Here is a 16,933-nt window from a genome sequence, read left to right on the forward strand (position 1 = left end):
ACCATGTTCGGCCCGTGTCAAATGTGGGCCTTTTGGCCGTATGCGGCCGTACTCCCATCACTGTCCAACGGCCAGTGTCCGTCGGCCAGTCGACCGGCTTACGTTCATACGGCCAGATTCCAGCCGTAGGCCTCCGGCCATCCCAAAGCCACCCGTGTGCGGCCGAAGTACGGCCACTGGAGGACAGCCGAGATGCTGTTGTTGGACTCCAGCCGGACTAAAGCTGCCGGAAATTCGGCCGTGCTACGGGCATTGTAGTTCAGCCACAGTACAATAACTGTACTGAGACCGGTGGACGACCACTGCATTCAGCGCAAGCAGATGACTCAATCGCGCTGTACAGCAGCACAAACCCACCTATTTGGGTCCACTGCACCCACTTCAAAGTCAGCCCGCGCGCCACCACCAGCCGTCCAGCCTTCAGCGCAGCCTAGCTTAATTATCAGCGTCAGTTTACACCAAAATTAATTTATTCAACAGTGCTCACAAATGGTCGTTCCTTTTATTGCTGTGCCTCTTTTACTGTCGAAGACGGCAAATATTCATTTCTTTGCAGAGCTGGAATAGATGTATTGTCCAGGTCCTGATATCTTCTGTGGGGCGGCCTACCTGTAGTAAACAAGGAAGGATAAGGGGGGGCGGAAGCCGCATAATTTAGTGGGTTGAATTTCACAAAGATGAAAGTGCCACTTTCAGGCAGTTTCTTTTAAGACAACACTTTCATGCCTTGACAAAATCAACTATTTTTACAACAGCTGGTTGACCAGTTTTTTTGTATATAAAACCGGTGCGAATGTCTTTACGAAGCGGTTCGGTACTCCACAACACACTCAGCAGCATTCAATAAACGTTACTTCACACAAAAAGTATCTCCAGTATTTGCCCATTTTTCTTGCAAAGAAATTTTCTACTCGATCAACTTTTCTGATTATCCTTCACAGGGCTGATCCTAGAAGAGGTGAAAAAAGTACTTTAAGTTTCAATATATTTTTTATGCTATTTTCATGAGTTACGTGCACACTCCTTAATAGTCCAATAGAACTTAATTTTCCTCTAAAGTCGTACTACGTTAAGAAAATTCTAGACGTGTTGCGAATGACGCCCCGCTTCAGGTGGCTGCAGTTGTATCCCTCTGTGTTCACGCAAGGAAAGGCGTAAAATTACAGTTACATAATTTGTTCCAAACCAATAACATAGCGATGGTAGCATGCATACAGGAAACCTTGCATACCGCAACGAATAGGGCAATAAATATTTTATTGGTCAAGGTAGAATGCTTAGGGTTCTCAAACCGCCGTCGGAGGCGAACTTGCGGCTCCGCAAGTTTATTTATTTATTTATTATTTGTTCAGTTATTTTATTTATTTGTTTATTTATTTATTTATTTATTTATTTATTTATTTATTTATTTATTTATTTATTTATTTGATACCTGCTTGCCCCTGCATGCATTACAACAGGGACATACATAACACTAAGCATCAAATATGAGACCATTAACAAAATAATTCTACGAAGCGCGGTGAAAATCGTCATTATAAACTGGGTAAAATCATACGTGGAAGATAATTACACTCTCATCTTGATCTAAAATAAAATCAATCACGCAAGAAGTCACCTTAAAGGAAACTTAATAATTTGCTTCAAGCTAGCGATCCCACTTTGGGATATGTAGAATGGCGCTTGGATATACTTCTCCCCTTCTATTCCAGTTTTCCAATGATAGATATTACGAAAAAATTTCATCCTCAGGGTTCGTCCATGATCTTTCCCGTCTTACCATTTAAGTTTACTTTTACTTTCCCTCCTTCTAAGTTGACAGTGCCAATACCTAATACGAATCGCACTGCCCTATTCGGTATGTTTTCGAGCGTAACAACCAGCTCTTTGCTGTAGGGATCCGAGAAAACACATGCGTACTCCTACATTGAGCGCACACAGGGTGTCGGAACGAAATGTTTTTCGTTCCGTTTTTTGTTTCGTTCCCCAGAAAAAAATTCCGCTCCGTTTCTGTTCCGGAACGAAAAAAAAACGTTCCGTAACGGTTCGTAAGGCATATTTTTATAAAATAAACAGTAATAGAATACTTAATAAAATTTATATAATAATAATTGATAAATAATTATTTAGGAACGTCATAATTGGGTGTTTACTTCCCAAAACTACCATATGATTAAGAGGGACTCTGCAAGAAACTTCGAAGAAAAGTAACAACAAAAACTTAGTATTTATTTTTGCTCCTTTTTGAATCCCGCATTATTTTTAAGGAAGTGAGCACGATTTCAGAATCAGCAGATCATCGAGTGTACTCTCCGACAAGCGAGAACGTTGATCCGACAAAACCAACTCCAGTGCAGAAAATGCCCTCTCCGCACTGACGTGTGTGGCTGGCACACAAGGGCCACTTGTGCTGACATGTATAGCCCCGGTTGCCGCTCTTTGCGCTCTTTCCAAAATTTCAACATATTTGTGCTTCTTTGAAGGCACGGCTCTTTGTCCAGCATTTCTAGCAAAAGTTCCATGTCCGATAATCCTGGCTTACTTGTCAAACGCGATTCAGTTCCAGCCTCAGCTTCCTTCGTTTTCAGAAACGCTTCGAGGGCGTCCTCCTGTTCTTCAGAAGTGGGCGCAGCGGTTCTCTCTGAAATGCAGCCGATACATTGCTTCGGCTGAAGGCGTGTGAAGGCTGTGATTCGCTTCCAGGGTTTGCACAGATGCATCCTCGCTTGATATTTTTGATCAGGTGTCAGCAGAAGGCGATAGCGGTGGTCCATGTACAATGCAGCACAAAAGATATTCGTACTGCAGAGATTTCGTTCTCGTTTCTTCATGGACTGAACCAGGGCCTGTGCCAGTGGCGACGGTATCGCTAATGTCTTCATGGAACACGTCAGCCAAGCACCATAGAAATCTCCGGTTGTCAGTTGTTCTGTCTGAAGCACCTTCGTGGCTTCTTGTGCTGGCTGAAGGGATTGGATCAGCCCTTCTAATTTTTCACATATGCTGTCAGTCCAACTTGCGGTCTGTTCGCGTGAAAGGAAGTCTTTAGCGAAGTCCTTCAGTTCAACGAACCCGGTCAACATGTTCAATGTCGACATCCAGCTTGTCGGGCAATCCATAATGTTAGTGCCCTTCAGCTTGACTTATAAACACTAACTAAATGGTGCCAAAAATGTCAAATGCAAATAAACGTAGAACAAACTAAACACGTCCGATTTTCTTCCGTAACTAGATCAGATAGTTATATTTATCTAATAAATGACTCCGAAATTCAGACGGTTTCATTCTTTAAATACCTAGGCGTAACTATGACCTCCGAGATAAACTGGGGTCCCCACATGGAAAAAATCACTTCGAAGGCGTTTAAAAAGCTGGGATTGCTTAAACGTCACCTTCATCTGGCTAATTCTGTCACGAAGCTTCAGGCGTATAATACCCTGATTCGCCCTTCTCTCGAATACGCACCAATAATACGGCATCCTCACCAAATTGGACCTAATAACACAATTGAATCAGTGCAAAACAAAGCCGCTCCATTTATTATGTCTTCATACTCGCGATACCAAACCGTTTCTGCCTTGAAAGAGCAACTAAATCTTCCCCCTCTCACCCTGCGCAGGCAATTTTCAAGGTTATCTTTTTCCCATGCACTGTGCCATAACGCATCTGCCTTCGCTCGCAAATTCCCAGGCGGCACAGAAAGTGTGCCCCAAGACCGGCCCGTCTATGGCCGCTTTCTGGCATGTCCGGCCAGCATCCAGGTTCTGGCAGCCACTGATCATGCGTTGAACGGCCAACATTCGGCAACCAGCACTTCGGTATTTTTCCGTCCGCCCGTGTCCGGACGCAAAACGGCAGCTAACCGGCTGCCAGATATTCAGTTCTCTTACGGCTGCCGATGTTGAGAAAGAGAACGGCCGAAGTACGGCTTTAGGGCATCCGTTTTTTCTTCGGGAAGCGGTAATCGCCCGAACCACGGCAAGCGACCGGCCACAGAATATGCGTATTCTTGCAGCAGTTGGTGCTCGAAAGGAGACCGGCCGGAGCGCGGCTGCCGTGCATTCGTTGTTTCCCCAGGCAGCACAGGACGGTTCGGCCTAAAACCGGCCGGTGTACTTTGGCCGGTGATTTTCTGTCCGGCCGTTTTCTGGCAGCCATGTTCGGCCCATGTCCAAATGTGGGCCTTTTGGCCGTATACGGCCGTACTCCCATGGCTGTGCAACGGCCAGTGTCCGTCGGCCAGTCGACCGGCTTACGGTCATACGGCCAGATTCCAGCCGTAGGGCTCCGGCCATTCCAAAGCCACCCGTGTACGGCCGAAGTACGTCCGCCGGAGGACAGCCGAGATGCGGTCGTCGAACTCCAGCCGGACTACAGCTGCCGGAAATACGGCCGTGCTACGGGCATTGGAGTTCAGCCACAGTACGTTAGCTGTACTGAGGCCGGTCACTGCATGTCGCGCAAGCAGATGACTCATTCGCGCAGTGCAGAAGCAGCACGAACCCAGCATTTTGGGTCCAATGCAGCCACATCAAAGTGAGCTCGCGCGCAACCACCAGCCGTCAAGCTTTCAGCGCAGCCTTGCTTAATTACCAGCCTCAGTTGACAGCAAAATTCATTTATGAAACAGTGCTCACAAATTGTCGTTCCTTTAATTGCTGTGCCTCATTTACTGCCGAACACAGAAAATATTCAGTCCTTTGTAGAGCTTGAATAGTTGTATTGTCCAGGTCCTGATATCCTCTGTGGGGCGGCTTACCTGTAATAAACGGGGAAAGAGGAGGGGGGGGAGGGTGCATACTTTAGTGGGTTGAATTTCAGAGAGATAAATTGCGCCGCTTTTAGCCAATTTCTTTTAGGGCAATATTCCGGAACACTTTCATGCTATGACTACATAAACTATTTTTATAACAGTTGCTTGACCAATTTTGATGTATATAAAACCGGCGTGAATGCCTTTACGAAGCGTTTTGGTTCTCAACAAAACACTCAGGAGCATTTAATATAGCTCCTTCGCAAAAAAAGTATGTCCAGTTTTTGCCCATTTTTCTTGCAAAGACATTTCCTACTCGATCAACTTTTCTGATGATCTTATGAAGGAGGCTGATCCTAAGAAGGAGCAAACAGGTACTTTCATTTTCAATCTATTTTAATGTTGTTTTCATGAGTATACGTCCACACCATTTAATAGTCCAAAAGAGCTTAACTTTCTTCTAATGTCATACTACGTTCAAAAAATTCTAGACGCGTCGCGAATGACGCCGTGCTTCAGGTGGCTGCAGTTGTATCCCTTTGTGTTCACGCAAGGAAAGGCGTAAAATTAGAGTTACATAATTTGTTTCAAACCAATAACATAGCAATGGTAGCATGTATACAGGAAACCTTGAATACTACAACGAATAGGGCAATAAATATTTTATTGGTCAAGGTTGAATGCGTAGGGTTCTCAACCCGTCGGAGGCAAACGTGCGCCTCTGGAAGTTTATTTATTTATTTATTTATTTATTTGTTTGTTTATTTATTTATTTTTATTTATGTATTTATTCATTGTTTTATTTATTTGCTTGTTTATTTTTTATTTATTTATTTGTTTGTTTGTTCGTTTGTTTATTTATTTATTTATTTATTTATTTATTTATTTGATGCTTGCTTTCCTTTGCATGCATTACAGAAGGGAGATACATAACACTAAGCATTAAATATGAGACAAAATAACAAAATAATTCTACAAAGCACGCTGAAAATCGTCAATATGAACAGTTAATGCAATCATACGTCGAACATAATTACACTGCAGTATATGTAGAATGGCGCTTGGACATACTTCTCCCCTTCTACAACAGTTTTCGAATGATAGATATTACGAAAAAAGTTAAACCTGTGGTTTCGTCTGTGATCTTTCACGTCCTGCTATTTCACTTTACTTTTACTTTCTCATGCTAAGTTGAGCGTGCCAATTACCTAATACGAATTGCACTGACATATTCTGTATGTTTTCGAGCGTATCAACGAGCTCTTTGGTGTAGGGATCCACGAAAACACATGCGTACTCCAAGATTGAGCACACATGAGTGAAATACGGTTGTTCTTTTCAGTTAGATGGAGGTTCACAGAAATTTCGTCTCAGAAAGCCAAAAACATATGCAGCCGTAACTTTTATGGTGTGAGCCTGCCTATTTAACCTCTAACCACTCCCTAAATAAACTCCTAGATATTTACATTCCTCGGCCGTTGTCACAGCAGCATAATTTACGGTATACGTATCCAATTGGAATGAAGGTTTTCTTGTAAAGGTGCCGTTAACACACTGTTTAACATCCAAAAACTTTTCTGAATCAGCACACCAGGATGTTATTAAATGTGAATAAAGCTGCAGGTATACGGAATCACGTTCATTCGCTATAGTCCGGTTAACTACACAGTACTTTTTAACAAAGCTATAGGGCCAATAGTATTAACAATGCAAAAACCGATTCATTCAGTTCATAGGATGAAATGTACTACGCAGAAGGTGATATGCAACACCATCATTTGCTTTTCTGCAGTCCAAGAATATACAGTCAACCACTTTAAGCTTATCTATTGCAAGAGCCAAATCGTGCGTGAACTCAACAATCTGCGTTGAGCAAGAAAATCCTGACAAAATCCGTGTTTGCTAGGATGCTGGCGATTATGGTTACCCAAATGAGTCATATCCCAAGAGTAGCTAAGCTCACCTTCAAACATCGGAACTAAATTAGCAGCTAGGCTTCGTCAGTGACAAGGCTGTGTTGTTATGGCAAATTTAAAATATTTTTTTTTTCTAAATATGCAGTCGTAAAATCTCCTGAAGTAACGTAGTGCAGGGCATGAAGTTGATCCTACCAATGCACGAGCGAGTCTCTTCTACGTTTATCACCAACAACATAGTGCAACATTGCTTGTCGCAGTTTAATTGTAAGCATATAACTTGCGCTTTTGCTCGCACTTGCCTTTCTTTGGTGGGGAGTCCTTGACATGGTGGCGGTTTAGCTCCTGCGTGGTTGCCGCTTGCTCGACGCCCTTGAAGGTCAGTTATTTTGGTGAACCATCTCCATCTCGGATCGGACATCTCTGGCGGATCGATGTCTCCAATGCTCTCCATTTCTTGAGCGGGCGAGTAGCCTCGAGATGATGCGTCGACGAAGCCGGAGGCAGAAGCGTGGTAGCGGCGATGACTGGCGAGGCGTAGCTCACCCGTCGGCGTGGCACAGTCTTCTTGTGGCAATAAATGACATTTCGATGGCCTAAAAGGTTCCCTGCTGATGTCCAGTGAGTCCTTGCACCTTGCCCGTTCACCGAGAACACTCATTACTGTTTGACAAACGATGTTCGTTCATTTAAAACGTAGAAACACGGAGCGGATGGAAAACGCGTCGCCGTCGTTCGGCTCCCTAACGGCTTTTTGTCACCCCAGGAAAAAACCGGTCGGTCTCCTTCCAAACCCGTCTGTGCGTGAATTCTCGGCGCCCAGGAGCGAGCCGTTGTTCGGCTGGATGCCGTTTGCCGAAAAAAGGACGTATAACCAGATACCTTACTTAGGCCGGTCTCCTCTTGAACACCGGTTGCCAAATATTCTGTGGCCATTCCCTTGCCGTAATTCGGCCGAGGACAGCTACCCGAATGCAAAACGTATATTCTGGGGCCGTACGTCCGCCGGACGCGCGGTTCACCGTTGAAACAACGAATGCACGGCAGCCGCGCTCCGGCCGGTCTCCTTTCGAACACCAACTGCCGCAAGAATACGCATATTCTGTGGCCGGTTGCTTGCCGTGCTTCGGCCGATTACCGTTTCCCGAAGAGAAAACGGATGCCCTAAGGCCGTACTTCGGCCGTTCTCTTGCTCAACATCGGCAGCCGTAGGAGAACTGAATATCTGGCAGCCGGTTAGCTGCCGTTGTGCGTCCGGACAGGGGCGGACGGAAAAATGCCGAAGCGCTAGTTGCCGAATGTTGGCCGTTCAACGCATGATCAGTGGCTGCCAGAACCTGGATGCTGGCCGGACATGCCAGAAAGCGGCCATAGACGGGCCGGTCTTGGGGCACACTTTCTGTGCCGCCTGGGTCAACGGTGAACCGCGCGTCCGGCGGTAGAATATTGGTTTTTTTCGGGCAACCAGTGTTATGAAGGATAACGGCTGACGTACGGCCCCAGAATATACGTTTCTCATTCGGTTAGCTGTCCTCGGCCGAATTACGGCAATCGAATTGCCACAGAATACTTGGCAACCGGTGTTTAAGAGGAGAGCGGCCTACGTTAGGTATCTGGTTATACGTCATTTTTTCGGCAAATGGCATACAGCCGAACAAAGGCACGCGCCTGGGCGCCGAGAATTCATGCACAGACGTGTTTGGAAGGAGACCGACCGGTTTATTCCTGGGGGGAGAAAAAGCCGTTAGGGAGCCGAACGACGGGGACGCGTTTTTCATACGCTCCGTGTTTCCACGTTTTAAATGAACGAACATCGTTTGTCCAACAGTAATGAGTGTTCTCGGTGAACGGGCAAGGTGCAAGGACTCACTGGACATTACCAGGGAACCTTTTCGGCCATCGAAATGTCATTTATTGCCACAAGAAGACTGTGCCACACCGACGGGTGAGCTAAGCCTCGCCAGTCATCGCCGCTACCACGCTTCTGCCGCCGGCTTCGTCAACGCATCAGCTCGAGGCTATTCGCCCCCTCAAGAAATGGAAAGCATTGGAGACATCGACCCGGCAGAGATGTCCGATCCGAGATGGAGATGGTTCAACAAAATAACTGGCTTTCAAGGCCGTCGAGCAAGCGGCTACCACGCAGGAGCTAAACCGCCACCATGTCAAGGACTCCCCACCAAAGAAAGGCAAGTGCGAGCAAAAGCGCAAGTTATTCTGCTTACAATTAATTAGCGACAAGCAATGTTGCACTATGTTGTTGGTGATAAACGTAGAAGAGACTCGCTCGTGCATTGGTAGGATATACTTCATGGCCTGCACTATGTTACTTCATGGGATTTTACGACTGCCTATTTAGAAAAAAAAATTATTTTAAATTTGCGATAACAACAGAGCCTTGTCACTGACGAAGCCTAGCTGTTAATTTAGTTCCGATATTTGAAGGTGAGCTTAGCTACTCTTGGGTTATGACTCATTGGGTTAAACATAATCGCCAGCATCCTAGCAAACACGGATTTTGTCAGGATTTTCTTGCTCAACGCAGATTGTTGAGTTCACGCACGATTTGGCTCTTGCAATAGATAAGCTTAAAGTGGTTGACTGTATATTCTTGGACTGCAAAAAAGCAAATGTTGGTGTTCCATATCACCTTCTGCGTAGTACATTTCATCCTATCAACTGAATGAATCGGTTTTTGCATTGTTATTACTATTGGCCCTATAGCTTTGTTCAAAAGTACTGTGTAGTTTACTGGACTATAGCGAATGGACGTGATTCCGTATACCTGTAGCTTTATTCGAATTTAATAATATCCTGATGTGCTGATTCAGAAAAGTTTTTTGGAAGTTAAACAGTGTGTTAACGGCACCTTTACAAGAAAACCTTCATTCCAATTGAATACGTATACCGTAAATTATGCTGCTGTGACAACTGCCAAGGAATATAAATACCTAGGAGTTTATTTAGGCAGTGGTTAGAGGTTAAATAGGCAGGTTCACACCATAAAAGTTACGGCTGCATATGTTTTTGGCCTTCTGATACGAAATTTCAGTGAACCTCCATCTAACTAAAAAGAACAACCGTATTTCACTCATGTTCGCTCAGTCTTGGAGTACGCATGGGTTTTCGGGGATCCCCACACCAAAGAACTGGTTGATACGCTCGAAAACACACAGAATATGTCAGTGCGATTCGTATTAGGTAATTGGCACGCTCAACTTAGCATGAGAGAAAGTAAAAGTAAACTGAAACGGCAGGACGTGAAAGACCACAGACGAAACTACAGGCTGAACTTTTTTCGTAATATCTATCATTCGAAAACTGGAGTAGAAGGGGAGAAGTATGTCCAAGCGCCATTCTACATATCGCAGAGTGGGACCGCTAGCCTAAAGCAAATTATTAACTTTCCTTAAAGGTGACGCCTTGGGCGATTCCTTTTATTTTACATCGATACTGCAGTGTAATTAACTTCCACGTATGATTGCATTAACTGTTTATATTGACGATTTTCAGCGCGGTTTGTAGAATTATTTTGTTATTTTGTCTCATATTTAGTGCTTACTGTTATGTATCTTCCTTCTGTAATGCATGCAAGGGCAAGCAGGCATCAAATAAATAAATAAATAAATAAAACAATAAATAAATAAATAAATAAATAAATAAATAAATAAATAAATAAATAAATAAATAAATAAAACAATAAATAAATAAATAAATAAATAAACTTCCAGAGGCGCTAGTTTGCCTCCGACGGGTCGAGAACCCTACGCATTCAACCTTGACCAATAAAATATTTATTGCCCTAGTCGTTGCAGTATGCAAGGTTTCCTGTATGCATGCTACCATTGCTGTGTTATTCGTTTGAAACAAATTATGTAACTCTAATTTTACGCATTTCCTTGCGTGAACACAGAGGGATACAACTGCAGCCACCTGAAGCAGGGCGTCATTCGCAACGCTTCTAGAATTTTTTTAACGTAGTATGACATTAGAAGAAAATTAAGTTTTTTTGGACTAATAAGTGGTGTGGGCGTATACATTAAAATAGATTGAAAATGATAGTACCTGTTCGCTCCTTCTTAGGATCAGCCCTACGCAAGATCATCAGAAGAGTTGATCGAGTAGAAAACGTCTTTGCAAGAAAAAAGGGCAAAAACTGGACATACTTTTTTGTGAAGGAGTTATATTAAATGCTCCTGAGTGTTTTGTTGAGAACCAAAACGCTTCGTAAAGGAATCAAGCCGGTTTTATATACATCAAAATTGGTCAAGCAACTGTTATAAAAATTGTTTATGTAGTCATAGCATGAAAGTGTTCCGGAAGATTGCCCTAAAAGAAATTGGCTAAAAGCGGCGCCATTTATCTCTCTGAAATTCAACCCACTAAAGTATGCGCCCTCTGCCGCCCCTCCCCCCTCCTTTTTCCCCGTTCATTACAGGTAAGCCACCCCACCGAGGGTATCAGGACCTAGACAATACATCTATCTATTCAAGCTCTACAAAGAACTGAATATTTTCTGTGTTCGGCAGTAAAAGAGGTACAGCAATTAAAGGAACCACAATTTGTAAGCACTGTTTAATAAATGAATTTTGCTGTCAACTGAGGCTGGTAATTAAGCAATTCTGCGCTGAAAGCTTGACGGCTGGTGGTTGCGCGTGAGCTCACTTTGATGTGGCTGCATTGGACCCAAAATGCTGGGTTTGTGCTGCTTCTGCACTGCGCGATTGAGTCATCTGTTTACGCGACATGCAGTGACCGGCCTCAGTACAGTTTACGTACTGTGGCTGAACTCCAATGCCCGTGGCACGGCCGTATTTCCGGTAGCTTTAGTCCGGCTGGAGTCCGACGACCGCATTTCGGCTGTCCACCGGCGGCCGTACTTCGGCCGTACACGGGTGGCTTTGGAATGGCCGGAGCCCTACGGCTAGAATCTGGCCGTATGACCGTAAGCCGGTCGACTGGCCGACGGACACTGGCCGTTGGACAGCAATTGGAGTACGGCCGTATACGGCCAAAAGGCCCACATTTGGACATGGGCCAAACATGGCTACCGGAAAACGGCTGGACAAAAAATCACCGGCCAAAGTACACCGGCCTGTTTTAGGCCGAACAGTCCTGTGCTGCCTCGGTTTATCGTTCCGGCACCATATACTTCGGCACGCGTAGATCATGCTTACAAATTTAATCCCATTTTTGACCGCACAAAAAAATTTCAGAATTCTCCTCCTGTATTGGCCATAAACGAATGGAATTCTTTACCTGCAAACCTAGCCACACCAACACACGCTTCTTCTTTTCAAACAGCACTTCTCTCCTTTTTAACGACTGAAAGCAATATCTAACTTTAATTTCATTGTGTCTGCTATGTTGTAAACATATTGGTTCTTCCCTGTATGACATTATATCGCTTGTTATTGTTTGTTTCATAGTTTTGTTTAGCGTTGTACTGTGCGATTTCGGAGTGCAATTCTTCTTGCTATTCTTGCAATTTTTCTTGCTATTCTGTTCACACAATATTCTTTTTTTATATAATTGTATTATTAGTGTGTTATGCCTCAATCTCGCCTATGTAATGCCCGCCCTGGCCCTTAGGGTACCTAAATAAATAAATAAATCAATAAATAAATAACAGTAACAGGCTTCCTTAGCCCTAGCTTTCTTATCAAGCCCATTGCACTTTGTACGCGCAGTTTCTTCACATGTGCGCGACACTGTGCAACGACGGTGTTTGAACCGGAGTCCTTAAGAGCATCGCTGACTGCCAGTTGCAGCGTGTGCGCAGCACACCTGACGCCTAACTTAAAATCGGCTCCATCAAGACCAAGGCACTCGGCGTCTCCTGAATCGTCCAGCAGAGAGCCGCAATACCGAAATTCAGGGTAGCCGCTATCGTCATCCTCGTCTGAACTGGAAGCGTCGGTTTCATTGTCTGTTTCACTGAGAAGGCGAGCAGCCTTTATAGCATGTTTGCACCGTTGTCAGTTGTGACACTGTACACCTGGGTGACACTGAGGTCGTAGGGAGACAGAGTGTTTTTCACCTGTGATGTCAAATGCTCTGCAGTGTGCCTTGCGTAAAGCTTCTTCATGGCCAGAAGTTGAAGAATTAGTTTTCCATTTTCGGCATACTGTGCGTTGACGCCAACCAGAGCCCTGTCAAGTCGCGACACACTGCCCATTTTTAAAGAAAACATCCGATTTTTCAGCGACTGCGAAATTTCTTCTCGCTTGCTTTTTGCTTCTTCCTGGACCCTCTCCTTTACAGTGTCTGCTGTGATGGCTCGCTTGCATTGAGCGCTTTTAGGACCGGATCGATTATTTTCCGAAAGCCTGAGTCATCAATTAGCCGATATGGCCGACCGTTTCTTGTGACTAGTTCAACGCAGCTATTCATGATGATTTCCTCTGGTATTTCTAGCGAAACACACTTCGGTGAAATGGGTTTAAACATGTTCCGTATATCCAGTTGCCTATGCTTTGCCGCAGGAGAGCCTTCCGCCTCGTCCGACGCAACACGCTTTGTTGAGTGGGCTTTGTCGGCCTGAATGTTGTCGTACACTTCCTTGTGGTGTAGCTCCAAATGACGCTCGAGGTTCCCACCATGGTCGCCCGACACAACGTGCTGGCAGTCCTCAATCTGGCATGTCGATGTCTTTGAGACGCTGTCATACTTGAAATACCGTCGAGCGCGATTTGTTCAGTCGCGTCCCATCTGAACTAGCTGCAAACGTTGTTACGAGGCACTTGGGAGGTTGGCGAACATCAGCAGTGTTCGCTTGGAGTCAGTCGTAAAAACGTAGTGGACGCGCACTTCACGGCTCGCTGAAGGTGCCTTTCTCACGCTTGCTCGAGCGGTTCGCGTTACCAGACCAACCGGATGTATGGCGCGTGAGATAGCGTGTTCCAAGCCTGCGTCGCCGCGCCATCGGGGACGGGGGGGGAGGGGTTCAAGATTTCTCTTCGCTTAATAAAAGGACTTGATTTCCAGCAACCGATCGTTGTGTACGCTCTTATCGTCGCGCGTCAGCCGACGAGACAGTAACAACGTCGGTAACGAAACACACTGCATGAGTGTCACGCCTCCTCTTTGCATGTTCCACCGAACAGGAAAAACGAAATAAAAAAAGGCAGGCAGTAGTGGTCAATGGAAAAAAAAAGTAGTTTGCCTGCTAGTCTATGGTCGAAGCTATCTGGTGGAAAATAAACTTGCTCGCGCATGCGCAGTAACTATTTTGCACGCTGTCAATGGTGCAGACACCATTCCACCGCACTGTTGACAAGGCAAATGATACTGCCAGAATTCAACATGATGGTGCTAGCGACGCGATGTGGACGTACAAAGGGCGACAACGTTGCCTTGACCGTACATTTCTTCGGACCGTGCAGACATTTCCCGTGAACGGAAAACCATTAAAAATATTTTGGTTTCACTCCGGAACGAAATAATATATAACGTTTTGGTTACGTTTTCGTTCCGGTCAAAACTATCCTTTTTTTCGTTTCTAGTTTTTCGTTTTCGTTCCGTTCCGACACACTGCGGCAGTGCTGCCCACATGAGTGAAATACGGCTGTTCTTTTAAGTTAGGTGGAGGTTCGCTGAAATTTTATCTCGGCAAGCCGAAAACACGTGCAGCCGTAACTTTTATGTTGTGAACGTGCCTACTTCTCTAAGAACTCGTTAAATAAACTCCTCGTTATTTATATTCCCCGGCCGTTCCTAAAGCAGTGTAATTTACTGTATACGCATTCAATTGGAATGAAGGTTTTCTTGTAAAGTTGACGATAACACATTTTTAAGATGGCCCTCAACCGAGCATTGGGGAATTCCTGACGTCGCGGGAAAATATCCGGATGAACAACCATTGAGAGCGACGAGCTGCTGTCTTAGAGTGATATACTCGGCTATCCATGCAATAACCAGTTCATTCAGTTGATTGCCCGCAATGTACTAACAAGAAGGTGATATGAAACACCGTCAAATGCTTTTTTGCCGCACAAAAAAATAGTCAGTTACTTTAAGCTTATCGATTGCTAGAGCCAAATCGTGTGTTAACTCAACAAGCTGCGTTGAGCAAGAAAAACCCAACGAAATCCGTGTTTGCTAGGATGCTGGCGATTATGTTTAACCAAATGAGTCATATCCCAAGTGTAGCTAATTTCAATTGCAAACACCGCAACTAAATTAACATCCAGGCTTCGTCATTCACAAGTTTCTGTTGTTATGGCAAATTCAAAATAACAATTGTTTCTAAATAGTCAACCACTTTAAGCTTATCTATTGCAAGAGCCAAATCGTGCGTGAACTCAACAATCTGCGTTGAGCAAGAAAATCCTGACAAAATCCGTGTTTGCTAGGATGCTGGCGATTATGTTTAACCAAATGAGTCATAACCCAAGAGTAGCTAAGCTCACCTTCAAATATCGGAACTAAATTAACAGCTAGGCTTTGTCAGTGACAAGGCTCTGTTGTTATCGCAAATTTAAAATAATTTTTTTTTCTAAATAGGCAGTCGTAAAATCCCATGAAGTAACATAGTGTAGGGCACGAAGTTGAGCCTTCCAATGCACGAGCTTAGCCTCTTCTACGTTTATCACAAACAATATAGTGCACATTGTTTTTCGCAATATTATTGTGCGAAGAAAGCCGGAAACTTGCGCTTTTGCGCGCCCTTGCCTTTCTTTGGTGGGGAGTCCTTGACATACGCCGGTTGAGCTCCTGCGTGGTGGCCGCTTGCTCGACACCCTTTAAGGCCACTTATTTTGGTGAACCACCGCCATCTCGGGTCGGACATCGCTGCCGGGTCGATATCTCCGATGGTCTCCATTTCTTGAGGGGGCGACCAGCCTCGAGCTGATGCGTCGACGAAGCCGACGGGCGAGGCGTTGTAGCGGCTATGACTGGCGAGGCTTAGCTTACCCGTCGGTGTGGCACAGTCTTCTTGTGTCACTAAATGGCATTTTGAATGCCTAAACGTTTCCCTGGTAATGCCCAGCGTGTCCTTGCACCTTGCCCGTTCACCTAGAACACTCAATACTGTTTGAGAAACGTAGTTCGTTCATTTAAAATGTAGAAACACCGAGCGGACGAAAAACGTGCCTGCGCCATTCGACTCCCTAACGGCTCTTTCTTCACCCAGGGAAAAACCGGTCCTACATCGGCGGGGCTTCTTCCAAGCACGTCTGTGCATGAATTCTGGGCGCCCAGACGCGCGCCGTTGTTCGCATAATGACGTATAACCTGATACCTTACGAAGGCCGGTCTCCTCTTGAACACCGGTTGCCGAAAATTGTGCGGCCGTTCGCTTGCCGTAATTCGGCCGAGGACGATAACTAAATGAAAAACGTACATTTTGAGGCGGTAAGTCGGCCGCTCTCCTTTATAACACCGGCTGCCCGAAGAAAACGAATATTCTGCCGCCGGACGCGCGGTTCACCGTTGAAAGAGCGGATGCGCGGCAGCCGCGCTACGGCCGGTCTCCTTTCGAACACCAACTGCCACTAGAATACGGATATCCTGTGGCCGGTCGCTTGCCGTGCTTCGGCTGAACACCGCTTCCCGAAAGAAAAACGGATGCCCTAAAGCCGTACTCCGGCCGATTTCTTTCTCAACATCGGCAGCCGAAAGGCAACTGAATATCTGGCAGCCGGGCAGCTGCCGTAGTGCGTCTGAACACGGGCGGCCGGAGAAATACCGAAGCGCTGGTTGCCGAATGTTGGCCGCTCGTCGTATGATCAGGTGCTGCCAGAACCTGGATGCTGGCTGGACATGCCAGAAAGCGGCTATAGACGGGCCCGTCTTCGGACACACTTTCTGTGCCGCCTGGGTTAGCTCAACTATGCCAGGATGCACGTGGCGTCAGCTAAGGTTAAGCTGGTTATTGTTAGCTTTCTTGATTGTCTAGAATTCGCTTGATTATCATGCTTACTGTTGCATCAATGACACACACACGGTATACAACTGTATATTTGTTAGGCGGGGACAGCGTCACCAATTAGGACGCCTTTGCAGCGTCACCAATCTCCCCAGAGCCAAGCTGGTTCGACAGGCGCACACCGATGTTGCTGCGACGCACGAGCCATGAGTTAGACAATCGGCCACCCCTCTCATGACAATCAAGTGGAACGGCCTGCCACGTGCGGAACGGAGTTCGGAGAAGACAATAGGTGCGTGTACTGTGTTAGAGACGCCGCGCAGCGAGCAAAGTTCTGTGCACCGTGTGACGTCACTGCTCCTTGCGCATGCGCAGTGGGCTCTCTAGGAGCCA

The 16,933-nt window shown here is 45.6% G+C and overlaps 1 pseudogene; it reads right to left on the reverse strand.

Moving 5' to 3' along the window:
* Positions 1 to 2,262: 2,262 nt before the first annotated feature.
* LOC144164055 (uncharacterized) lies at positions 2,263 to 13,380 on the reverse strand (annotated as a pseudogene).
* Between the last annotated feature and the right edge of the window lie 3,553 nt (positions 13,381 to 16,933).

This window comes from Haemaphysalis longicornis, unplaced genomic scaffold, assembly GCF_048455015.1.
Source record: "Haemaphysalis longicornis isolate Haplotype H1 unplaced genomic scaffold, Haemaphysalis longicornis Haplotype H1 scaffold_13, whole genome shotgun sequence".
In the NCBI taxonomy this organism is placed as follows: Eukaryota; Metazoa; Arthropoda; class Arachnida; order Ixodida; family Ixodidae; genus Haemaphysalis; species Haemaphysalis longicornis.